At 48.2% G+C, this 26051-nt stretch overlaps 1 protein-coding gene across 1 annotated transcript in view; it reads left to right on the top strand.

The window, feature by feature from the left end:
• The first annotated feature begins 17008 nt into the window (after positions 1–17008).
• LOC144161742 (phospholipid-transporting ATPase ABCA3-like) overlaps positions 17009–26051 on the top strand; it is a 74967-nt gene continuing 65924 nt past the window's right edge. The window contains exon 1 of the mRNA XM_077692349.1: positions 17009–17136. The gene's annotated coding sequence lies outside the window, so the exon portion shown is untranslated. The remainder of the gene's footprint in view (positions 17137–26051) is intronic.

The raw sequence follows: 26051 nt of genomic DNA, 5'->3' as shown, positions 1-26051 counted from the left end.
TCACGACCAGTGTAGCTCACGCTACAAAAACTACGACTGTAAACAGCCGGACTGCAATCACCACCTGTGAGAACAGGAGGCTGAGGCGGAACCTCTACACCACCACAGCAGCAGACGCCGTGGCTACTGACACTACTGACGCTTTCCTCTTCGTTGTTGGGGTTGGGGTATAGGAGATGCAGGTGAACGATTGGGTTGGAAGCGGTAAACGAACGCCCAGAACTGTTCTCACGGAGCCGACATCTTATCCCGCCGTCCAGTTTTCTGCTTTCTACGCATCAATAGCACCGGCAAAGGGATGCTGATGTAGGGGCCGCAACTTGCTTGGTTTGCTGAATTAATTATTTCACAACGTAGTGCGGACAGCGCATGCGCATAGCTTGTTGCTGTCTGCAATTTTTCAGAACTCTTAGTATTGACCTACCGCGAAGTAAGCAGCGGAGCGGTGCATCTGTAGCGCGTAAGAGCGTAATTGGGACGATAACGCTAATTTGTCGGCGGCTTGTAGACAGTCGAACTGACGTCTTTCTCGTCTTTCTTTTTTCTGTAACCATAGAAACCCGCCCCATGGGACAGTCTTCGGAGAAGGATCAGTCGTCGTCCTCTCATTACTGTTTCATGTGGGAGTACTCGTGCTGGTCCTTTTTGTACTCCTCCTGGTAATAATAATACTTATCCCTGGACCCCTTCCAGCACTACACCGGTAAGTGGGCGGCCACAAAAAACTCAATAGCGTAAACGGAGGTAATTCGTCGGACAGAATTTTGAAAAAAAAAAAACAAAAGACAGAGAGGCAAAGTTTCTGAGGGACTATACTAGATTGCCTCTATCTAGTCAAAATGTTCAAAGATGATCTGACAAAATTGAGAAAAATATGCATCTTACACATCTACCCCAAAACCGAAGAATAAGTAAAAAAAGTCCGCAAAAAATACGTTCAAAATAGGAATAAAAACAGCTACAATGACTAACCATGTAACTGCCTGCATTACTACGAAAATTCAGATTTCGCGGAAGTAACCATTGATCGTTATAATAGCGTAAGTGTAGATAATCGGTCGGACAGAATTTAAATATAAAATAATAGAATGCAAAGTTTAAAATTAAAATACAATAGAAATAAAACAGATAGAAATAAAATAAAATACTTACACATCTCCCCCAGACCCGAAGAATAACCGAAAGAAGTCCGCAAAAGAGCGTTTAAAGTACGAATAAAGAATAGCGTAAATAGACCAAGTTTGAAACACCTGGCATGTACAAAAAAAAAAAACAGTTAGCGAAGTAAAGGCCCATAACGGTATAAATTTACATCACTGGCGAAAAGAAGCAAATAGTACTTCAAAAGATCGTTCGCTACTTATAGCCAAAAACGCCCGTGTGTACGAGATTTCGGCGCACGTTAAAGATCTCCAGGTGGTCAAAATTAATCCGGAACCCTCCACTACGGTGCGCCTCATCGCTGGCGTTGCGTCGGCGCGTTAAACCCTACAGTCAGCCATATTTAGCTGTGAAGAACTCACTCTAGACAAGCGGCGTCAGAGTGCTACGCATTACTGGACAATTCTATCAATTCCTGCAGAGTTTTTTTTACTGCCACCTCGTTAGCAGGCTACAGCTCTAGGCGCTGCTGTATGTGATCTCAAGCAAGCATGCCCGGAAATTTCCAATGAGTGCTGGCATTGAAATCCCTTCTCTTCCTTCTCCCTTCTCTTTCTTTCTCCCTTCTCTTTCGCTTACTGAAAGGACACCAAATGAGTAATTTTGTATTGAGACTGAGTCGTGAATTTTATAACGCTTGCTAAAAATTGTTAGGCAACGAAAGGTAGTTTCCTGCTTACGAAGTACAGTTGTTTCATTGAGACCATTTTTGCATAGTTATTTCTAATATCAGAAAAGAAGGGGATGCTCTAACAGCCATACGGTGCAAGCTAACTAAAAAAAATTTTCGGTATTTTTGGCGGTGATTTAAAGATGCCGCGTAGCCAAGGACGACGCACGTTTTTAAGGAACAGAAGTTTATTGGAGCGAACCTGTGATCCACAAAAACTCAAAGCAAACACAAGCGGCGTAGCAGCAGTCAACGATGGGACGTACGCAAACTGGCTTCGGCGAAACCGACGCCGCGGTGATTGCCTTCGAGATGTTGATGCTTCGAGAACCATATAATCACATCTAGAACATTAGTGATCAAAGGCGAACGGTCCGTTCCAGTGACGACGGGGCGATACACTGTTTGATCTAAAGATAGCCTGCACGGCATACTAAACAAAACCGGTTGTAAAGTGCGCTTTACTTGAAACACAACCACAGCTGGGCGCTCCCAGACGCTGGCGACGACACAAAAGTTTACAGAAGGAGTGGATTGCCAACATCATGTAAACGTGAAAATAAGGCGCAACAAGATAAAAAGACAAGTGTTTTTGACCTTTGCATTGTGGCGTGGTCTTTTCGCGCTTATGTCACGCTCACGGAGCAATATATAGTCACGCTTCTTAATGTAGCCAGATGGGGCGTTCACAAAATTAAATTCGCATCAAACATCGGGCGCAGCAGCAATACCCAAAAACACTTTAATATGTCGGCCTTCCCTCGGAAAAAATGGCTTCCCCCTGTTCTTCCGTGTTACCATGCAATGTTTCACTGAAATGAACCCCCCCCCTCTTTTATGTAACACTTTTAACCTTGTCTCGCGGACCTGTTGCAGATTCTGGTTAGGCAAACCTAATTCCCTTAGCGAAAAGTAATACGTTTTAAATACGTACGTGTACGCTTGAAGTGCACTTCAAATATACTTTGTATTTGTAAATGTATTTCAGTGCATTAATAATTGCATTTTCTCAATTTTTAGTAAATACTGAAAATACATTTTAAAGGTGCTGGAAAAATACAGTGCTTTTAAGTACCCTCCAAATAGATTAAGAATGCACTGAACCTCACGAATGTGCGCTTAAGGCATTCAGAATATATTAAAAATGTATTTCTTCCCGCCAAACGATCATGGTGTAAATGCACTGTAAATATTATAAAAATACACTTAACTAGCCACATTTAGAGCACCACTCTGAGTATACTTTAAAAGTGTGCTTAAGCATAGAAATATACTCCGAATATATTCGAAATATATTTCAGATGCATTTTACGTTTGTAGATCGAACATGGCAGAGATACTCTCAATGCAGGAAAATATTTTTGTTGAAAATACATTTTAAATGTATTAAAAAAGCTTTGCCGAAATATATTTCGAGTACACTTCAGGCGCATTGTGTGAAACTTGTGACCACGCCAATTTTTAAGTGCGAATGCACTTTATAAGCGACCCCAAACCTTCCACCGCCGGCGGCGGCGGCGGCGTCCGCAGTCCTCCTCTCTATATAAAAAAATTCCCCCGCATTTCCCCGAGGGGGAGAATGTGAAAGTGCGAATGCATGGTTGTCGGCCCGCTTGCGGCGCTTGCGCTCGGCCCCCGCAGCCCACCGCCTCGCCGCCTTCTCTTCCATCTCTTCCATCGGGTTTGTAGTATCACGTGTACACCACGCAGTTATCAAGCCGCTATAACGCCGCTGAGTCGCCAACGCACGCCGCTGACGACGTAGTTTGAATGCGTTAAAGATATAAGGCGCGTCACTAACACTGATATCACCGTCGCGTCCGTGGCTTGGTCAGTAGAGCGTCGCGTCGTCGCGCTGCGGCCGCAAAGTCCTCGGATCGAACCTGGCGCCGGATGCTGTTTTTTTAAGTGCAATGCACTTAAAAAAACAGCATCCGGGGACTTTTCGGCCGCAGCGCGACGCTCTACCGACTAAGCCACGGACGCGACGCTGATATCGGTGTCAGTAACGCGCCTTATATCTTTAACGCATTCAAACTACGTCGTCAGCGGCGTGCGTTGGCGACTCAGCGGCGTTATAGCGGCTTGATAACTGCGTGGTGTACACGTGATACTACAAACCCGATGGAAGAGATGGAAGAGAAGGCGGCGAGGCGGTGGGCTGCGGGGGCCGAGCGCAAGCGCCGCAAGCGGGCCGACAACCGTGCATTCGCACTCTCACATTCTCCCCCTCGGGGAAATGCGGGGGAATTTTTTACGGCTCGCGTCTTGAATTCCGTTTACTACTCGACCACGCAACGGAGTTCTGCCCCCAGCTATCTCCAAATTTGGCCCAAAGCGGCCGCTTGATCGACATTTTTGAGGAAGTGACGTAGAACGATTGCCGTTATTATTGCAGCTTTGAATATCCGTGTTGTGCGCGACGCCAGATTTCTGCGAGCGGTAGTGCTTCCCGCCGGGAAGTGTCACCTGATGGCTCTACTGGTTCACGCTGAAACGAAAACGTAATAAATAAAACACGCCCTTTAGAAGACAGGCACATTGAAACCCACGTGTGGTCGGTCGAAATCTCGCTGTTTTTGTACTCGTACACAGGAAGGGGTAATCAACAGCTGTGTGGCTTAAAGAGGCCATGAAGGCAAGATAAAAGTTTTGAACTTGCACTCTAACTCTAAATAAATAACCGAGATGGTGAAGAAAACGGACGAATCAATGGCGACTCCCTTTCAACTTTCTAAGAATTCAAGTTTTTTGCTATTTCACAGAGCCTATAGTTTGTACTGTTCGGGTCCACTAACCCCAATACTGTTAGTAACTGTCAATAAACTTGACTGGAGATTTGTAGAGGTGCCTCTAGTTCTGTTAAGTCGTATCGCTTGAGTGGTAAAGTGAAGCTAACAAACTGATAACGATATTTTAGTGCTGGCCTACAATACGTCTCTCCTTCTCATATTTCGGAAATGTAGCGCAATTTGATAGCTTTGCAATATTTCTCGCGTGTTTTCTGTTAAAAAACGTCTCCGCTGGCTGGAACGGAGCTGTGTAAGATGATTGCACCTTAAATTGGTTGCATGTTATTGGGGCTCCGGTGATAGCTAAACTGGGCGTTTATTTTTTGCCACCGTGATAAACAAATGTTCCTAGGTAGCAAACGAAGCGTTTAATTTGAAACGTTACTCTGTTCGCGCAGACTTCTGCAAGAGGAAGTAGGCGCCCCGCAGCCTCAACGTGCCAACCTTCACCACCAGACACGAGCATGGCCGTTGTCGACTCCCCCCTACCATGCCCCGTTGGCCGCGTGCCCACCCTGAGAAGGCCAATAAAAAACTCCCACCTCCCCTCGCGGGAACCCCTGTGTAGATGCGACGCATAGGGGGTTCACGTTGCAGCGTTGGACAGCGGAGGAACGGCGCTGGAACGATGGAGCGGAACGGCGCAGGCACCGCGTTTTATAGCGCGCATAACGGTGAGGGGACGCGGCAGCGCCAGTGCGTCTGCCGCGACTATGACGCAACACAATCCACTTTAATCCAATCCAAGCCAATTTTGCCAGTCCAATGCCCCTCGCGAGAGAGTGTTCGCTATCGGAGAGGAGAGGGGGTGAGCGGCGGAGAGCGCAGCTAGCGCGGCGAGGAGAATGGGGGAGGGGCGGACGCCGACGGCGACAACGCCGACGACGCCGGATGCAGGGACAAGGCGGATGACTGAGATGCAGTCGCATCTAAAAGTATCGCAACACCCCGTGCTTGTTACGCTTTTGTGTTGGCAACCTGTGGTTGTCTAGTTCAGGAGAATTCCCTCATAAAGGGTGTTTTACATAACGTGTCACATATTTCGGTGAGCTTCTTGGTGACCTGCAAAATTGCTCTCGTCTCTTAAAAAAAAACTCGTGACTGAACCAGCAAATCCCAGATCCCTGTAATCTCGTAAAACCTCCCGAATCGTTGCTGTACTGCTTCAGTCAACGCGCTAGTGCAGGTGGAAAGGCTACGGCTCTCCAGACTTTGTCATGAACTCAGATAGTTGAAAGTTGAGTTTATTTACAACATAGATCCTAGTTTGCCGCAGGGGCATGTCCGCGTTCCTCTGCAGTTGAGAGCAGTTACATGTGTATTTGCTTAGCGCACCCTCATAAAACTCTTCCACAACGCAACTTTACGCGAGTACTTATACGTCGTTTGATTTTAATACTGCCCATTTCTCGCAGTGTGGGCTTTTAACCGTATATATTTCCCTCCTCTAAATTCCTGCTATTAGTTTCTTGATTCGTGACGTCACTTTCGCGGCATTTAGTTCCCCTGTGGGCAAAATCCATGGCACGCACTTCTGGTACAACCTCGCGCCAACTACGGGGTCGCTTTGAACACATTCACTGTTTTATTCACGCAATTTGCGCTAAAAGGAGACCCCCCCCCCTTTACTCGTTATGCCACTGTGACCTCAAAGTAGATTTCTGGGGTATGACACTGGAGGCCTGGGTTCGCTCCCCAGCGGGTCTAAGAATTCTTTGTTTAATCTGATGGTCGGGGTGGTGGCCCGCAAACTGACGCATACCGACTTGGAGGGATTGGCCAAGAAGAGTTATGTTTCCATTGTATCAATCGTGCGATGCCAAAAAATGTAGCAAAAGGAAGAATTTGGTCCAAGTTCAAGACAGAGTGCGCTGCCGCAGGCGAGTCGTCGTCGTCGTTGTCTTCGCTCTGACTCCGCAAGTACTTGCCGAATGATTTCTTCAAGTGTAAACCAAGCGCACAGTTCCAACTCACTTTGTAAATTCGATGCGCACAGACTTCAAGTTGTTACTGAGCCCGTGTGCAGCGCAGATTTCGACGGACAACAATACTTTGCCGCCTTCTACATCAAGTTTGCGATTTACCTTCCTCACATAACTTTTCAAAAAGCTGCTGGGTTATTCAGTCTTTCTCGTTGGCCTCGTACAAGACGGGCAGGGACTGGCGTGAAGGCCTCTGTTTATGGCGATACACCTCAGTGTGCGTGGTAGCAGGCCCGGCTGACCCTTCGATAGTCCGAAAAAAATAGCCGTGGCTTAGCTCGGCTATGCCAGGATATGCGTAGCGTGAGGTAAGGTTCAGCTGGTTATTCTTAGGTTTCCTGGTTGTGTAGGATTACCTGATTATCATGCTTACTGCTGCTAAAATGATTTACAATCGGATCCAATACAATCTAATTCAATTCAATTCAATGCCATCCAATCCAATCCATTCCAAACCCATCCAATCTAGTCGCGGCAGCGGCGGCTCCGGCACGCCAGCTGTGCACCGTGAGACGTCACTGCTCCTCGCGCATTCGCAGCACGGCTCTCTAAGAGCCACGCGAAACTTCTCAACCGCAGCCAGTGCAGCTCACGCTACAAAATACGAACAACCCGTACTAGTGTGTCCGAAATTTTGAGCTGCGTAATACATTAAATGTATGAAACATGTCCTTGTGCCATGAAAAATTCCGAATAATCAAGCATGTTCGAAAAATTGGGCGTCCGAAAAATCGGTCGATCAAGTATTGCAAATGCTCCTGTAAAACCGGCTACGGCGCTCGCCTATATTGCAGTTGATGAAGGAACGGCGTCGCGCACATTCGAAAGGCAAAGTTGGGTTGGGTACCTTATGAGATTAGCTACAAATCAAAAACGTCAAGGGACGAGGTCATGTAATTTCATTACTTGCAGAAGAAAGGTGGTGAAGTTTACAGAAATGCGTTTACGACAGCGATTGGGAACCGTATGATAGTGGTGTAGCGACACCGAGAACATCGTGCTCATCACGCCATTATCATCAGCAGTACCAGCAGACAGAGACGGAGACGGTTGATAATGATGATCATGTTGACGCTGATTAAGACGATGATGATCACAAAGTCACTACAGTAGAAGGTTATTGCTTGACATTGAAAAGCTCGGCTTTATGCCTGCAATAAGACTTGGTTGCTAGCTATTTGGTCAATATTTTCAAGAAACAATTACTGCGTGACTGACGGACGAGAGACAGGAAGGTGCCAAGAACCTGCCCTCAGTTTCCCCACCGAATGCTCTGGTTGCGTTTTACCACACGCAACTGCGTCGCTTACCGTGCGCCGAAACAGCTTCACATGTAGTAGGACCAAAGGAAGCCCACGGAATAAAAAAAAATTGCAGAAAGTGTGACAAATGTTTTGCAACATGAAAAGTTTTGATGCGGTTTTTTATTTTCACCAACATTGCGTTTCCTTGGAACATACAGGTAGCTATTTGCACGAGAACGCGGTATTGGCATACGCGTTGATTTCACCAGTTTGCCTTCCGTTCTCTCTCTTTAGCTAGTCTTTGCACCTGTGTTAACTAGTAGAGACACTTCTGAATACGAGTAATTCTGAGTGCAGATTGAGTACGAATACTCCAGAGTACAGATCGAGTATGAGTACTACTCGTGAGTACAAAGTGAGTATGAGTTTTACTCGTGAGTACAGATGGACTATGAGCACGAATGAGTGAAGGTCAGTTTGAGTACAGGTTAGTACAATAAAACAGAGTTCGCGATGATTGAGTACGAGTGATTCTCAGTAGAGGATAGCTTGATGAGTCTGAGTTTGAGTAAGGACAGCGTAAAGAGAAAAGATGTGATTGAGTTTGACCGAGTTCTTTCTGGTTTGCCGACCTATGCTGGGAACCCGCCTTGTGGGGGTTCCCAGCCTCCACGTACCACCAGACGAGAGCATGCCCGATGTGGACCGCCCACTTCCACACCCCGCCGACCGCGTGCCCACCCTCGAACGCCAACAAACCGATGACCGCAACACCCCGAGCTTGTTACGCTTTTCTGTTGACAACCAGTGGTTGTCTAGTTCAGGAGAATTCACTCAGTAAGGGTGTTTGACATAAAGGGTCACATATTCCACTGAGCTCCTTGGAAACACTGCAAAATTGCTCTCGTCTCTTCAAAAAAACTCGTGACTAAACCAGCGAATCCCAGATCCCTGTAAGCTCATAAAACCTCCCGAATCGATGCTCTACTGCTTCAGTCAACGCGCTAGTGCAGGTGGAAAGTCTACGGTGGTCCAGACTTTGTCATGGACTGAGATAGTTGAAAGTTGAGTTTATTTACAACATCCATCTTAGTTTGCCGCAGAGGCATGGGTTAGAGGTTACAGTGCCTGACGCAATCCGCGTTCCTCTGCAGTCCACAGCAGTTACATGTGTTCAGTAGAATCGGGAATGGAAATACACAAGCTTTGCACACCCTCATAAAACTCTTGTGCTACTTTACGCGAGTGCATACTTCACTTTTTTTGAAGGTACTCTTTCCGCTATTGAAGTTTAAGATGAGTGACGTCACTGTCGCAACATCTCGTTCCCCTGTGGGTACAATCCACGGCACGCACTTCCGGTACAACCTCGCGCCAACTACGGGGTTGCTTTGAACACTCGCTGTTTTCTTCCCGCTATTTGTGCTAAAAGAAGCCCCCCCTCCCCGTTAGGCCACTGTGAACTCGAGGTGAATTTCTGGGTTATGACGCTGGAGGCCTGGGTTGAATGAATGAATGAAACCACGTTTATTCGACATTATGTGCCGAGGGCACTGCGGTGGAAAGCACTACGGTGTTATAAGAAGAGGGAAAGGGTTGGGCTGCCTCAGTTTTATTAACGGACGCTCTGGAGGCAGCTAAGTGGGGGCCGCTTGAATCTTGTGGCTGTCGAGGAGGCGATCACCAACCGGTGGCGCAGCCGGGTCTTGAAGGAACAGGAGGAGTGCTCGCCAGAGCTCGGTGGCTCGATCCGGAGGCTTGGGATCCGGACAGACCCATGTCCGGAGAGGAGGAGGCCAGGGTCCCCGTTTTATGGTGGTCAGGGCACGAAGCCTTGCTGGAATGTAGAAAAGGCGCTCCCAACACAGGTGGTCGAGATCAGCGCGGCAGTTGCACGTGGAGAAGGTGCCAGTTACAGGCGGTGGTGTGTCGCCTCTGTGGAAACGGTTCACCAAAAAAGGAGTAAGGAGTGTACCTGTCTGCATTTTCCGAGGCAGGACAGACTCTCGCCGTGTGAATATCTTCCAGAGGAGCGGTGGTATCAAGAGTGGATTTCCAACTGCTGTGAGGTAGGCCCCACGCTGTTGTTTCGTCAAATGCTTGTCTGCCATCGGATCTGCTAGCTCGCATGGGGTAGCCAGGAGAGGAAAAGGAGTACCAGAGGCTCTGGCTAGCGCTGTGTAAAGGTGAGCCCGCGCTAATCTATGAGCCTTCTCGTTTCCGGGGATGCCACAATACGCGGGGACCCAGTGTTCGCGCCTCAGCGGGTCTAATAGTTGATTGCAGTTCTTGTAGAATAAGCTACACTGGCCGAGGTTGAGCAGTTTTGCGTGGACCCTTAAGGGCCGTGCTGCGCAAGTGCGAGGAGCATTGGATTGGATTGGATTAAATTGGATTGGAAATAGAATCCAGTTGGAGTACGGGTGTGTAGAGAATAGGTGACCGGTAAAAAGTGCAAAGGCTCACGGGTGCATTGTTTTCTCCCGTGGAGAGCCGCTACTTCCGGTTCGGGAGCTCTCCTGGCCTCCCGTACGTCGTCGGCTTTCACGCGCGTGTGTGCTTGTTTATGTTTCAACGGGGGAAAAAAGCGCTCATGCATCGGGAATTCCATAAATAACAACGATTGACCCTACTAGGGGTTTATCTGACAGGTAAGCACCCTGTGACAAATAAACAACACGCACACACGCGCCTGACAGGCGCCGGCGCACGCAGGCGTACGGGAGGGCAGGAGAGATCTCGAACCGGAAGTGGCGGTAGCAGACGACGTACCCATGAGCCTTTGCGCTTTGTCTGCACATTCGCCGGTCTGCGAATTCCAGAGAAGTGACGTCATAGCTGCGGCAGACGCACTGGCGCCGGCGCGTGCCCAGCTGTGAGGCTCCGTTGCACAGTAGCCAAGTCTGACGCTGCGCCGGAGCCGCTTGATAGCCGTTGTGCGTGGCTCCTGGAGAGCCGTGCAGCGCATGCGCGAGGAGCAGTGACTGGACTGGACTGGACTGGACTGCATTGGATTGGATTGGTATGTATTGCTGAATCTAGCTCACGCTACGTATATCCTGGCATAGCCGAGCTAAGCCACTGCTAATTTTTTTTTTTTTTGTATAGAAGGTAAGAGTGATTTCGTATCCTTTAGGGAAGCTACAGGGCGCTGCCTATGACCATCAGCAATACACATTCTGAATCACGCCAAAAGTGTCGTGCTGTTGTACCTACATTTGAACGTTTTATTGCTTCGCTGTCTCAAGATGGGAAACGGATAGGCCACATTTACGTAACACATTCACACTTGCTCACTGGGTCTTCGGGACCCCTGTGCGGCAGGTGTGGAGAGGGCCTATCCGTAGTTCACGTACTAATCACATTCAAGGCACTCCACACCACACGACGCAAACACTTCCCAGAAAGCTACAGACGACAAATCCCACTCCACCCATCGCACTTCTTAGGCTAAGTATTTATGAGAAGTTAAAAGTTCTGAATCTCGTATCGTATCATGCATAACCACAACCTGGCCCTCTATGCCAGCCATTTCCATTGTCTTTATCTGTTTTTACATCTAGGCCGTGTCTAGAGTGCCGTCCGACGGTATTATAAGCACTCCACTATATCGACGTCCACCGGCGTTTTGTAACAAAATTGCTGACTCTGGTGCTACATCGCTCTAGATAACGTCAAAAATGGCAACCTTATGTAAACATAACATAACATGACCTAACGCACACAAGAGAGAGAGATAGTAAACTTTACTCAATTTGCCAGCTGCGTTGCTTAGTCGTCGGCCATGAGCCCTTGGGCTCTGGCAGCGTCCTCAGCCAGCTGGACGGCCCAGAGTTGATATTCCGGGCTGGAGCTGAGCAGCACGGTCTCCCGCTGCTCACTGTTAGCGATTGTGCGGCCATTTGTGATTGCCTGCACAAGTGGGTTGGGAAACGAGTGGGTCTGTAGCAGTCGCCAGACCACCGAATGCCGCTTACTGAGGGATGGGTGCGCGGGTGGGAAGCGGGCCCGACCTAAACGGTAATGACCGGTGATGTCACTATACGACAGTAGCCTGTCCCTGCCTGACATGAGGACGAGTTCCGCATCGGAAGTGCGGCCCGCTCGGTCGGTAAAGCCTCGAGCGGCTTCGTGCGCAGACTCGTTCCCTGCAAGGCCGGAGTGGGCGGGGGTCCAAATCAAGTTGACCTTGCCTGTCCGGTTTTCGAGGTGGAGACTAGAAATCAGGATTGCGGACGCCTCCCTTGGTATGTGTCGTCGTGAGAAATTTAGAATTGCTGATTTGGAGTCGCTAATGATTGTCTGGATTTTTTTTTTGGGGGGGGGGGGGGGCGCAACCATGGCTAGAGCAATGGCTGCATGCCTCTTCTCCAATGACCGCGTCTCTCGTGCGGATAGAGCAGGAGGCGATGGTGTTGCCCTGATTGTTGACCACCGCTATGGCCATTGCACCGCGACCAGTGTAATCAGCCGCGTCCGCGTAGGCAACGTTCTCGACTCTCGCAAAGCGTTTTTGCAGGGCCTGGCGAAACTTGCCTGGCGAAACTTGCATAGGCAAGCGAACTTCGTCGGGATTTAAAAACAGCGCAAGCATACACCCCAGCAGTCGAAATGCTGCGGAATGTGACGCCGATCAACGGTTGACATGAAACTGCAGTGATTCCACGGGTAACCACGGCAGCTAAAGGAATGGGCCATTTATATGTGAGTCATCTTGAAGCCGTGACGGTGTGTATCGTTTTTCTTCTTTTTTTTTGTCGTTGAGCTTATGCCTACCCTGGCATTTTAGTATTGTGTGTTATCCTCTTGGGCATTACGGTGATCATCGCTGCTTACCCCTTTACTACATGTACGCGTGGAGCTTCGGCCCGTGCGGCCTCGGCGACTGCTTTGACGCCGATAGCGCGGCATTTATTTATTTATTTATTAACATACCAACATTCGCCAAAAGGCATTGTTGTAGGGGGGTGTGATACAGTAAAATAAACACAAAGAATCACACGCATGGCATAATGGTAACAAGGAAAAAAATCCAAAGAAAAACCAGCGCAAACAACCGATGACAGTGACACACTAAAAAAAAAACACGTTTTAGATAATGTGACCATGCTAAAGTGCTACCAGGGCTTCGCATACAGAGATTATACCGGACACAACGGATAAATGCAGATAACAGCAGTGCACTAAAAAAGAGCAAAAAATACCCATTCAAGTCATGTAGTGCTCGTGCGCAAGGGCTGCCAGAGTGCAGCGGAAAACAGTTCAGTGGGGGCGGCAACAACAGTGTCGGGTAGGGCGTTCCACTCTTTAATCGACCGGGTGAAAAATGAAGCTTGGAATGTAGATGTACGGCAAGAATATTCGGCAATTTTTTTGCTGTTGTCCCTGTGCCAGGACACTACGTGGGCGGATGAAGGTAGAAATGTCGATCTATATATTGCCACCTCCTCACACATAATCTGTTTCAAAAATAAACACCTAGAAAAGGTTCGTCGCAGTTGTAGAGTGTCCCATGAAATAGATCGTTTGAGGTCTGTAACGCTAATTCTGTAACTGTAAGTGTTAGTAACAAATCGCGCAGCACGATTTTGAATTGCCTCCAGTTTATTTTTAAAGATCTTAGTGCTTGGGTCCCATACCACAACAGCATACTCTAAAATCGAACGTACGCTAGAAGAGTACAATATTTGTTTGACGTCTTGAGGAGCCTTATGAAAATTACTTTTTATGAAGTTAAGAACACGTCCAGCTTTTAAGGTGATGTAGTCAACATGTTTATTCCATGAAAGGTCTGATGAAAAGAATGCACCAAGATATTTAGCGTGACCTACTTTTTCAATTGGAACGCTGTGTAAGTGGTAGTTTTGGATAATGTTAGCCCGTTTTCTGCTGAAGTTAATATGGCTACATTTTTGGCGATTAAGGTTGATGTGCCACTTATGGCCCCAGACAAGAATTCCGGTCAAGGTCACACTGTAGGGAGGAAGCATCAACGTAATTTTCTATGTCCCTATAAACCACGCAATCATCCGCGTATAACCTTATTTTGGATATAATGTTCACGGTGATGTCGTTGATGTAGATGAGAAATAAAAGTGGTCCTAAAACAGATCCTTGCGGCACCCCCGAAGTGACAGCCGCGAGATCTGACTCAGAACCGTTGATAACCACTTTTTGTGAACGACCCGACAGATAATTTCGCACCCAGCCAAGCACGGAATCAGGAAGGCCAAGGTAGGACATCTTAAGGAGCAATAGAGAATGGGAGACAGTGTCGAAGGTCTAATAAAATGCAGTGAACTTGCTTGCCAGCGTCAAACGAAGAAAAAATATCGTGGTAGAATTCAACCAACTGGGTGATACACGAATAACCCGCACGAAAGCCATGCTGGGCATGGTTGAAAAAAATTATTCGCCTCTAAGTGGTTGAAAATGGTTGAGTATTAAACATGCTCTAATGTTTTGCAACACACACTAGTTAGGGATATGGGTCTGTAATTTTGGGCATGTTTACGGAGACCCGCTTTATGAACTGGAGTGCCATTCGCATTTTTCCAGTCCCAAGGAAGTTCACTGGAATCAAGAGACAATCTAAACAAAACAACTAGGTATCTAGAAATCACGGAAGCACATGTTTTGAGAACATAGCACGGGATATGATCTGGTCCAGTGGGTGAGTTTGACTTTAGCTTAGACAGGAGTTTACACACTCCCTCACAGGACACTGAGATTTCAGGCATTACTTCAATATAGTTGGGATCAGGCAAAGCATGGCCGTCAGTGATAGGGGCGGAAAATACTGACGTAAAATAGTCATTGAAATGATTAGCTTTTTCAATATCATCAGTGATTTCACCCTGGGGACCTGATATTGGCGGTATTGAGCCTTCCCCCTTGCCATTCGATTTCACAAACTTCCACATCTCTTTAGGACTTTGTTTGAGCTTGTTACTCAGCGATGAAAAATATGCATCTTTTGCTACCTTGATCTTTAGCCTATTTTCTTTTCCTAAGGCATCAATAGTGCAAAACAAGTCTTGATTCCTGTCAGCTCTATACCTGCGAAAAAGTCGGCGCTTCTTATTTAGTAGAGCTTTAACTTCCCTGGTGAACCAGGGCTTGGTTTTTTTAGGTGTATTAGAAATCGTTTTAGATGGGATATAAGAATCAATGAGGTCTAATACCTTGTCCTTGAAGCATTTCCAAAGCTGATCTATGTTATATGTTAAGCTAAATTCGACAAACACCTGAAAGTACTCTTCAAGGGCCCGTATCATTTGGTCGTAGTTACCTCTTTGGTACATGAACACTCTACGCGGACGTCCGATAACAGGCAACGGACGCGTGCATGCGATGGTTGCTAACATTGCATCATGGACAGATATGCCAGGCACAGGACATAAGGATTGCACTGAATCGTCCGAGTTCAAAAAAAAAAAAACGAGATCAAGCACTGAAGCGCAATCCCCGTATCGCCGTGCCGGGAAGTCCACATATTGGTACATTCCGTTAGTAGCTATCAGATTGGTGAATTCTAGGGAAAGTGCCGAGTTAGAGGATGGTACGGGGGACTTATCTACCCAGGTGATCTGGGGCATATTAAAGTCGCCGCCAAGGAAAAACTTGAAGTTCTGAACTTCTTGAGATAATATGTTAAACGGCATTAAAGAGGCGTTGCTAGGGCTATGGTAGAAGGAACCAAATGCGATATGTTCGCCGTCAGGGAGTGAAACATTGCACCAAACTGATTCGCAACCATTGGCACGAGCCAGAGGGGTATTTGGCAAACTTTTATCTACTAGAAGAAAAACGCCCCCACCGTGCGCATTGCGATCGTTGCGCAACGGTGGACATCAAATGAAGGTGGAAAAACTTTCGAATTATTCACGGTATCATCAAGCCAAGACTCCATGCCGATTATAATATCTGCCTCAACTGCAGCGATTAATGCTGCCAGTGAATCGTTCCTATTTTTAATGCTCCGGCAGTTCGCAACTAAAACGTTTAATTTTTTGTTGTGGTTTCGGGCATCTCGTCCCGAGGCACGCACGGTGGTATCAGATACGTTTGCGCGATCATATAGCTATCTTTTTGCCTGAACGACCGTGTCACTTTCTGCATCATAGACGTACGTACGCCCATCTTGCAGTAGCTTCTTAAAACGTAGCTGAAATTCACCATCGTGCTGCCTGGCAAACTCAAGAAGCTTCCGCCGTGCATGCCGGACTGTAGCCGAGAAGTCTTCGCGAACAGCAAAATCTGTGTCCTTTAGTTTAGCACCGGATGCTAAATAAAATCTTTGCCTTTAAAGCGGCAGAACTTTGCAACAATCGGTATATTTTTATTCGGCTGGAAACTACCGATTCTGTGCGCCCTTTCCAATTGACTTTTGTCAATCGTTATGTTCAAAGACTGCGCGCACAAGCCAACGACGGCGTCCTCCGATTCAGCCCATGTCTCTGTTTGGCTATCTGGAATCCCGAAGAATAAAAGGTTGTTCCTGCGCAATCGGTTCTCGGCGTCATCCGCAGCCGCTTTTAGCAACGCTAAGTCTTGGGTTAGAATGGAGGCGTTGCCCTGCGAATTTGTTAAAGACGACGGGTTACCTTGGGAATTGATTTTTTCCTGCTCAAGGCACTTCACCCTTTCTTCTATGTTGTTCAGCTTAGATTCAATGCCCTTTTCCCATTCCCGCAAGTCTGTTCGTAGCAGCAGTTCTCCCTGCTCAATACGTTTTATCGCTTCCAGAAGGGCAGAACTTTCAGTGGTTTCTGTTCGCGCGGAAGTTTCAACGACGCTATCAGGCCCTGGATTGGTCTCGATATCTCCAGATAGCAAGAGAATCATGTTCATGGTAATAACCTGATAAGCACAAAGGAAGCACGTAGAAACAACACTTCTGAACAGATAGCGAGTGTCAATGGGGCACAACACCGCTACAATACAGCGATCAGAGCTGCGAAAGCACAGACTGTGTTTTAAGTAACTACTCTGGGTTACAAGCAGCCTTGAGTACATGTTCGATGCGGTGTCGAGCCCCACCGGCAGGTGCGTTGAAGGCTCCTTATGTAGTGCCGATGCTGTTTCCGGTTGCCAGCCGAAGTCCGCAACATCGCCGAGATTTGGCAGAGCGAATCCGTCGAAGTGTAGGAATTCGCGGTCATCGGCAGGGCTGGGGCAGCGCCATTGCTCGCCGGCAGGGGTTTCCTCAGTTGCCGCTGGTCTGTCGATGGCGTTGGATGGGCGGTGTGTTCAGGCAAGGAGGAACACCTGGGTTACAAGCAGCCGTGAGTACATGTTTGATGCGGTGTCGAGCCCATGCGTCTAACATTTCGTGGCTCAAACAGAGGATGCTTAATTGGGCAGTAGCTGCCCGGTGTTCACATGTACTGCATCAGCATGCTCATACGAGCAGTGGCACCCGGCCTTGCGCGTGCAGCTTGCCCTGCCTACCTCGCTTAGATTCACTGAACTCTTGATACAGTGCAGCGATGCGTGAGCCGCGTGTTCTCAACATATCTCACAACCGTTCACTGTACCCACATTTAACTAAAAGTTGTAGCCCGGGGCCACGCTCATCGTACGGCTCCGTTGCGCTCGCTAGCTCCCGGACGCAGTAAGCATGGCTTGCGGCGTGTTGCTGGCGACTAGGTTTTGCGGTGTTCTTATAAATAAAAACGTGCCAATATTGCCTCCTCTCTAAAACCGTTAAAACGATCGCGCTGGTTTGAGCAATCACTCATCGCAGCGTAGCACGGCCAGTGCGGCGCAGCATCAACATCCGATAAATGCCTCCACTGGCCGTAGGTGGCGCTGGTTGTTCACGCGCCGGTGTCGCCACCATACCAGCGCACGGAGCCTATTTAGGAGATTGGGCAGACCGATCATTGCCACGTTGAAAAAGAAGGGGGAAAGAACCGAGCCCTGAGGTGTTCTCCTACTGCCTAGGTAAATTTTGTCTGATTTAAGTCCACCAATCATGACAGTTGCTGTTCGATCGGTGAGGAAGTTGCGAATGTAGTTGTACACCCTCTTTCCGACCCCCGGGCTGTTGAGATTCTCTAGGATTGCCAAATGTTTGACGTTATCAAAGGCTTTAACGAGGTCGAGCCCGAGGACGGCACGGGTATCTGTTGACGAGGAGCGCACTCCGTCAATAACGTCGTGTTTCAGTCGAAGCATCACATCCTGTGTCGAGTGTTTGGGGCGGAAGCCAATCATGGTGTGTGGGTATAAGGAATTTTTTTCCATGTAGGTGTTGATCCTGTTGAGGATGACATGCTAAAGGAGCTTTCCTACACACGAGGTGAGGGAAATTGGACGAAGGTTTTTGATTTGGAGCTTTTTGCTGGGTTTAGGGATGGTGGTTACGTTGGCCGTTTTCCATTGAGCGGGGATGTGGCCCGCGTCCCAACAAACGTTAAAGTAGCGCGTCAGAGTCGCGATGGAGTCGTCATCTAGGTTGCGGAGTATCTTATTTGTTATGCCGTCCGGCACCGGCGCTGAGCCGATCCGGGGGGCCGCAATGGCATCGCGTACCTCGCTTAAAGGAGCCATGAAGACAAAATACAAGTTGGGTTTATTAGAAAGACTGCTTAGTCCCGATAACAATGATACCAATATCATCGCAATCTTCGAACAAATAACGGAGATATTAAAGAAAACGGGTGAAGCAGTCGCGACCCCCTAGCCAATTTCCCGACACTTTTCTATGACGTCACGGAACCTTGTTTGTGCCATTGGCGGCCGTCTAACTTACCTGTCGCGACAACACATGACTGGACGTCTGTAATGGGGCCTCTAGTTCCATTTGACCGCACCACTTGAATGCTAACGTGCAGTTAATGCACTGAAACTTATGTTTTATTGTTGGCCCGTATGACGTCATTCTTGCTCATACACGTCACTGTGGCGCAAAATTTGAAAGTTTTTAAGTACTTCTTGCTTTTTTTTTCGTTAAAAAACATCTTTTGTGGCTGTAATGGAGCTGAGTGAGATACTGAATCCTAGTACTTTCAAATTAAACGAAGTTGTATTTTCTCTTCATGGCTCCTGTAAGGTGATGGGACTGTCGAGGGAGGCGTTGTCACTGCTCGAGTAAGGGGGGAGCGTTTAGGTAGGCGAAGGGGCAATGTAGCGATCCTGAAGGGCCTGGAGAAGCTGTTTGTTGGTTCCGTTAAATTTGTGGAGGTCAACATTTAGATTGTGTCGTTGCGTGGTCTTACTTTTGTCAGGGTCTATTAGACAACGCATGATCCGCCATGTCTTAGCCATCCCGATCTCTTTCTCCATGCGATCACAAGCCGCGTGCCAATTTTGTCGCAAGAGTTGCTTAATTTAGTCTTCGATTTCCCTGTCAAGTCGGGCAAGCCGACGACGTAGGTTGCGATTTAGTTTATATTTGCGGAGTCGCTGTCGTAGACTGTTCTTGGCCTCCCACATGCGAAGAAGCCGCGCGTCTGCTTGAAACAGACCTGCCTTTGCGGGTATACTTGTGGTAGCTGTGTCGGCATCTCGACGAAGTGGCTCCGCCCATGCCTCAATATCGACTATCTCTGCCGCTCCCGAGTCGAATTTTGAGTCAGAGTGGGAAGCTCGTTCTGCTGCACGAATTTTTCGAAACGCGTCCCAGTCGACCAGTCGAAGCGTTTTTCCAGATTTACGCGTAACGACGCCGGAAAAGCTTGTGATGGCTATATGATGTAATGGTCGCTACCAAGATTTTCGTGCGTGTTCAGCCACGTGACCTCTCTCCGCATGTTTTTTACTGAAGTATAGGTCCGGTGTCGTGTCTACACTCACACTATTGCCGATACGGGTTGGGTACAATGTGTCCGTGGCAAGGCTGAGACCTTCTGGTTGGGCATCTAGCCAAGGATTACGACCCTTAAGGGTGCCCCGTTTGTATCCCCACTCGGTATGGTGGGCATTAAAGTCTCCTACAATAAGTAGAGCGTGGCCACGGGAAATTTTGATAGTTTTCCTTAGGAGGTTGGTGAATTTGGAGTTATTCTTGGGCGCGCTATGTACGTTTAGGACAAACATGCTACCACTGTCCTTTTTTCGGGTTGGAATTAACTCTACGAGAACGTGAGCCGCCGACGCCGTGTCCGCACCGGTCTCGTGGCGAATGGCCGTGAGGTTGCGTGTAACGAGGGTGGTGACAGCCTGTTTTAATTTGGATGACGCTCCGGCTGTGTCTTCCTCCAAGTCGGAGGAGGATTTGTAATTTTGAAGCCTGGCAAAAGTTCCAGTTTCTTGGAAGCAAATTACATCAGGAAAGGCGTCCGAGTGGTTAAGTTTAATGTGATGTTCGAGGTTCGCTTGCTTGCGCCGAAACCCTCGGCAGTTCCACGGCCAGACGGTAAGTTCGTCAGGCTTACGGGTGGTCTGATTATTAAGGGAATTAGGCATGATCCGCAGGATTTTTGAAGCTGTCCGCCGAGGGTGGACGGAAGTAAGGTTTGGTGGGTTTGATGGGTCTCGCTCCCCCTTCGCGCATCGGTCTCAGAGGCGTTTTCGAGGGCTGTGGTGCGCGCGTTCTGACTGGAGATCTTAGAATCAATAGCGTCTGCGAATTCGGCAAGCACGTTGTCGAATTTTGCATTGAGGTTCTGGCAAAGGGTTTCACTGAGCTGGTCCTCAAATTTCTGGAGCATGGTCTGAAAGACAAATTGAACCTGACTATCAGGTCCGGGGGTGAGGTTTGATTTTTGGGTTGTGACTCCGTGGCCTGCCGGTAGCGCTGCCGGTAGCTTCGGGGTGCTGCCGGTAGCTTAGGGGTGCTGCGGTATTAGGGACGTGGGTGGAATTAGTTGGGGCTGGACTGCCTTTGAGTTGAGCCAGCTCTGCTTTTAGTGCTCGGTTCTCCAAGAGAACAATCTCTAGCATTTGGCGGATTCGGGTAAGTTCGGAGCGCGATTTAGAGTCTAAGTCACAAATGTTTTGATCCAGTGTGCCCCTACCCTTCACCTCATTTCTACCGTGGGAGACCGTGGCTGCCCAGCTCACCTTGTTTTTGTGGTTGCTGTCGGTGGTCCCTTCGCCGCCGCGTGACGTGGATCGGGATGGTCGCCGCTGGAGGCTCCGGCCCTCTCTCGGTTGGCGACGACGCGACGATGATCGCGAACAGCTGCGGCCCTGGGCGGAGGTGTCCCGGTTTCCCGTTCGGCGGCCTGTGTCTCGCCTGCTCTTCCGCTCTCCTTGGGGCAACCGGGGGAAGGAACTGGATGATGATGATGATGGTTTGTGTTTAATGACGCAAGGCCGACGAGGGCAAAGAGCGCCAGAGGAAGGAACTGGAACGATCCCGGTCTCCGTCCAGAGCACCACCACACAAAGAAATCATTTAAAACAGCAAAACTAACCTAAGCGATAAAAATTATAGCTAAAAAAAAAAACCGAGGCAAAAGCCGGCCTCGGACCACCGTCCTTGGGATCACTAAGCTAAAACGGATCCTCTACACTACAACGACTTTTTAAGTGCGAATGCACTTCTTAAGCGACCCTGAACCTGCGTCCACCGGCGATGTCCGCGCACGTGGAGATGGGCGCGCGCAGCCTGGCCGCTGACATGGCACATACCCACGTGGGGGATTGGCCAGGAATCTCCTCGTCTTCCTTGGCAACGGGGGAGATGGGCGCGCGCTGCCTGGCCGCTGACATGGCACATACCCACGTGGGGGATTGGCCAAGAATCGGGCGTGAGAAGGGCTAATGCACCCGCTTAAAGGAGTACTGACACGAAATTTCAAAGCTGAGATCCGCTCTAGCAATCAAGTACAACGACAACACAAATAGGTGTCTGTGAATAAATGCATCTTTCTTTCTTTGTAGTTGTGTGTGTGTGTGATCTCTCTTTCGCGAACATTACCGAACCGCGCAAATTCAACTCGTGCATTCGCACTTTCACATTCTTCCCCTCGGGGAAATGCGGGGAATTTTTTCTTCTTTAATGCATGGAAATTTTAGAAAACTTTAGAATACAATACACTTAATACACAATAGAAACACTACCAGACAGCAAATGCCAAGGGCATCAGTCGAACAAAGATCAAAACTCAGGCAAGCAAACGCAGGCATCCAAAAGAGGCAGCCACTCCGGTGGATCACTCTGCGCAGCATGCACGCTTCGCACCAACGCCGCCTGTTCCTGAAAAATGCAGTTGGTCGGCCTAGGGGGTTCCGTATGCCGATCAGTCATGCGGCACTTCCACAGGCTAAACAAACCCAGTAGAACAAAAACGTCATATGGCACCAGATTAACATCTTCAAATGGCAGGAAGCGAATGGTGTACGGGTAGATGTCAATGTCCTTTTTCAGTGTCAGCTGCAAAACGTCCCAGAAGAACACAGCGTCCCGGCACAGCACAAAACAATGATCAATTGCCTCTGGTTGATTACAGAGGCGACAATTGTCCAACCAAGGAATAGACATTCCCTTTTCGCGCAGCCATGTCTTAACTGGGAGTGTGGAAGAATGTAGTTTGAAGAAAAACGTTTTTGCATTTGGTGGAATGTATACACATACTCATTACGCGTTTGAAAACATTGCTTTTCTGCTGGCATAAGTAAGACTGGCGATAAATAGGCACTGGGAATAGACTTTCAATAAGAGTGCTCGTCATAGTTTTCCTTGACATGCTGAACAGATATTCCAAGGAAAACCGCGCGGAAAGAAAGTTAAAAGACTCCTCGACCTCCTTGAGAAATCCCCATGGAGACTTCGTATTAACTTCGCCCGTACATACAAGCAAAAAAGGCAAATGGAAACTTATGCGCTGCTGAAGTACAGTTAGTAAAAGTGGGTGATCAACCAATTTGTAGAAGAAAAAAACGAGACACAAGTTAGTGCACAAAGAAATGCATGAGCCCAACACCCCCTGCCTTTAAAGGAAGAAACAAGTCCCTGCGCATAGGTTCCCATTGAGAACCCCACACAAATGTTGCAAAAACTCTATGTAGGGCGTGAACTTTTGCTCGTGCACAGTGAAGCACTTGAAGCACATAAAGGAGCTTTGTGGCAAGGAAGACATTACACACTCTTGCACGTGCAAACACAGAGAGGTCTCGCCCATTCTATGCCTGCGATGCGCGCTGCGTGAGCGCTGATGACCAATGAGGCCCTGTGTTGCGTATTTGATGTGATGGCACGCCGAGGTACTGAAGTGAGGCGCTATCCCAATTAATACCAGCGAATCTGGATGGTTTCGTTCCCCATTGACCGATACAAAATCCCTTTGTATTTTCCATATTAAAATCCCGCTCAAGACACATCGCAGAACCGCTTAGTCACTGTAAGGCCTTCCTGTACCTTTTGTCAGCGCAAAAATACGCTATATCATCTGCATAAGCATGTACCTTAACCTCGCACAATTTTAAGCAAAAACCTTTCACTCTTTGACTCTGCTGAATGCTGAGACAAAGAGGCTGGAGGTACAATGCGAACAGCAAAGGTGAGAGGGGGCAGCCTTGTCTGACAGACGACTTGATCGCAATCGGCTTAGACGGAATACGATTGACGATAAGCTGTGTAGTGCACCGATTATAGCACAGCTTGATACCCTTATATAACACATCACCTAAGCTGTCTGCTGTCAGAAGTGCGAATAAGAAATCGACCAGCTTCGGCTGGCTCAAAGGGCTGTCGATGCTGCCCGCGCTCAAAGCCTCCTGGACTGAGGACGCCTCCTTCAAGCTTCAGTACATTCCCCCCTGTTGATTAAAATAAACATATATTCTCTCTCTCTCTCTCTCTCTCTCTCTCTCTCTCTCGTGAGAAACTAGATCAAACGCTTTTGCAAGGTCAATTTGTATGACGGCCACCTGATCCACCGAATCGGACACGCACTCCAAGACAGAACAAGCAACATGAATATTTGTGTGAATACTCCTGCCCCCAATACCGCAAGTTTGGTGGGACCCCACTAAACTAGTTATTACAAATTGAAGGCGCCTAGATAAAATTTTTGCAGCTATTTTGTATTCAATGTTGCAGATGGAGATTGGTCGGTAACCCTCTACATACCTTAGTTTCTCTGCATCCGCAGTTTTGGGGATTAGCACCGTGTGTCCTGAATAAAAGGTTGGCGGCAAGATATTATGATCATAGGCAGCCGTAAATACGTCCAAGAGAACTGGAGCAAGGATACCAGAAAACTTCCGATAGAACTCCCCACCTAGGCCATCTGGACCTGGGGTCTTGTTAGTCTTACGCGCGGAGATAGCATCCTTAACTTTCTCCAGTGTAATAGGCCCTGACACCATCATGCGCTCCTCATCTGTAAGCCTGGGAAGTAAGCCAATGAGAGAATGGAACTCTAAATGCCGAGTATTAATACTGGACCTCCCAAATAACGTGCTGTAATGTGTGTGAAAAGCACTGGCAATTTCATTTGCTTCAGTATACCTAACACCGTTATAATAACTTTCAATTATCTCCTTTGCAAGTGCGGATTGGCGCTTATCACTAAGACACCGGCGAGAAGGATAACTGTCAAAGAACCTTTCAGGTCTGGACCGAATTAAGGCACCATGATACTTTTCAGTTACATATTTTTGCAATTGTCCTTTAACAATCCCAATTTCTTCCAAAGTTGATCCCGCATTGACTGCTTCCAGTTCATGAAGTGCCACCAATGTACGGGGAAGTTCACGTACATGAAAGCGTTTTAAAAACGAAAGCCGAGCTGACTCCTCTATTGCATCATTCCTAATTTCCTGTTTAAAGAGATCCCATTTCTGATACAGAGATAGCTCGGGAGTTGCTAGAATATGGTGTAAGCAATCAGATACCCCTTTGCAAAAAATTTCGTCCGCCAGTAGAGAGGTATTAAGTTTCCACAGATCCCATTGAGTCGCCTTGTTACGTGGTCTTGACCTACCGCAGTAGATTGAGACCATGCAGTGGTCAGTAAAAAATACTGGACGTACATTTTAGTCCGAAACGCCAGAAACTTCCTCTGCTGATATATATATCCTGTCAAGGCGGGCATTTGAACTGCACTGAAAATGAGTCAAGTGCACTGCACTTCCTTTCATCTGACCGACATCAACAAGACCACGCTCGTGCATTAAATCGGCCAGTGTGGCTGCATTGCGGTCATAGCGCGCAGCTGGCCTAGAACGATCATGCTCACTGCAGACACAGTTGAAATCGCCCATAAAGAGAACCTTTCGTTGTGTTTGAAGGAACTGCCCCAGCGACAAGAAAAAGGTACCACGTTCTCGACAATTAACTGGTGCATATAGGCAAATTATGCGCCATTCAACACCTCCAAGGACAAGGTCACAGCAAATCAAACAACCTGAAGTATCTACAGTGCAGGAGAGACAAGAAAACCCTACTTGCTTGCTGATGAAGAGGAAACATCCGCCAAGCAAGCCTGCGCAATGAGTGACGCATACACTATAATGTTCTACAAAGGGCTCTAATGCCGCCGCTGTGTCCTCTTCACCGCAAAGCTTTGTCTCCTGAATAGCGACGATGCTTACGTCCATCCGTTTAAGGAGACGTAAGAGCTGATACTGTCTTCTTCCGTTCCTGAGACCTCTCACATTAAGCGTGGCAGCGTGCAATGCTGTGAGACTTGTCATCCCGTTGGAGCAGCTTACGTAATTTCTCCTCCAGCTGAACCACCCTTGCGGCTGGCTTTGGACGTTTGAGGCTTAACTTGCTTCTTGGAGCTGGCCAGCGGCACGCATTCACTAACCCCAGGACGCTTGGGCCGATGGTAGCCTAGTGTTAAATATTCGAATGTCGTCGGACGGCGCTCTAGCCATGCCTGCCGCGATCAGCTAGAGTGCCGTCGGACGGCACTCTAGACACTGCGTTACAGCTAACCATCCGTTCATGGCGCTCTTTGCCCTAGTTGGCCTTGCGCCATTAAAATGCCACAACCACCATCATCATCATCACTGTCTTCAGGTGCCTAGAACATAGTTTCATACTAATAGAGGGAAATCTGGCACCACTAGGGGAGCCGCGCTTCGGCGAGCGTTCCGCCATTGTTGCGTCTTGTTGCGAGTTGTAGCGACCGCAGTCTGCTGGTAGCGGGGCCGGTCGCCGTCGCTTCGTCGAGCCAGGACTAGGGGAGAGCTTAGAGCAAACTCAACAGGTTTATTTACATTTTTACAGTGAGTTGTCGAGATGAAGACAGAAGACAGATCTTGGCGGGCCGCAGCACGCCCTTTTTGTTGACCC

Source organism: Haemaphysalis longicornis, unplaced genomic scaffold (assembly GCF_048455015.1).
Source record: "Haemaphysalis longicornis isolate Haplotype H1 unplaced genomic scaffold, Haemaphysalis longicornis Haplotype H1 scaffold_12, whole genome shotgun sequence".
Taxonomy (NCBI): Eukaryota; Metazoa; Arthropoda; class Arachnida; order Ixodida; family Ixodidae; genus Haemaphysalis; species Haemaphysalis longicornis.
The sequence above is the reverse complement of the archived record's forward strand: the minus strand, read 5'-3'. Positions and strand labels throughout refer to the sequence as shown.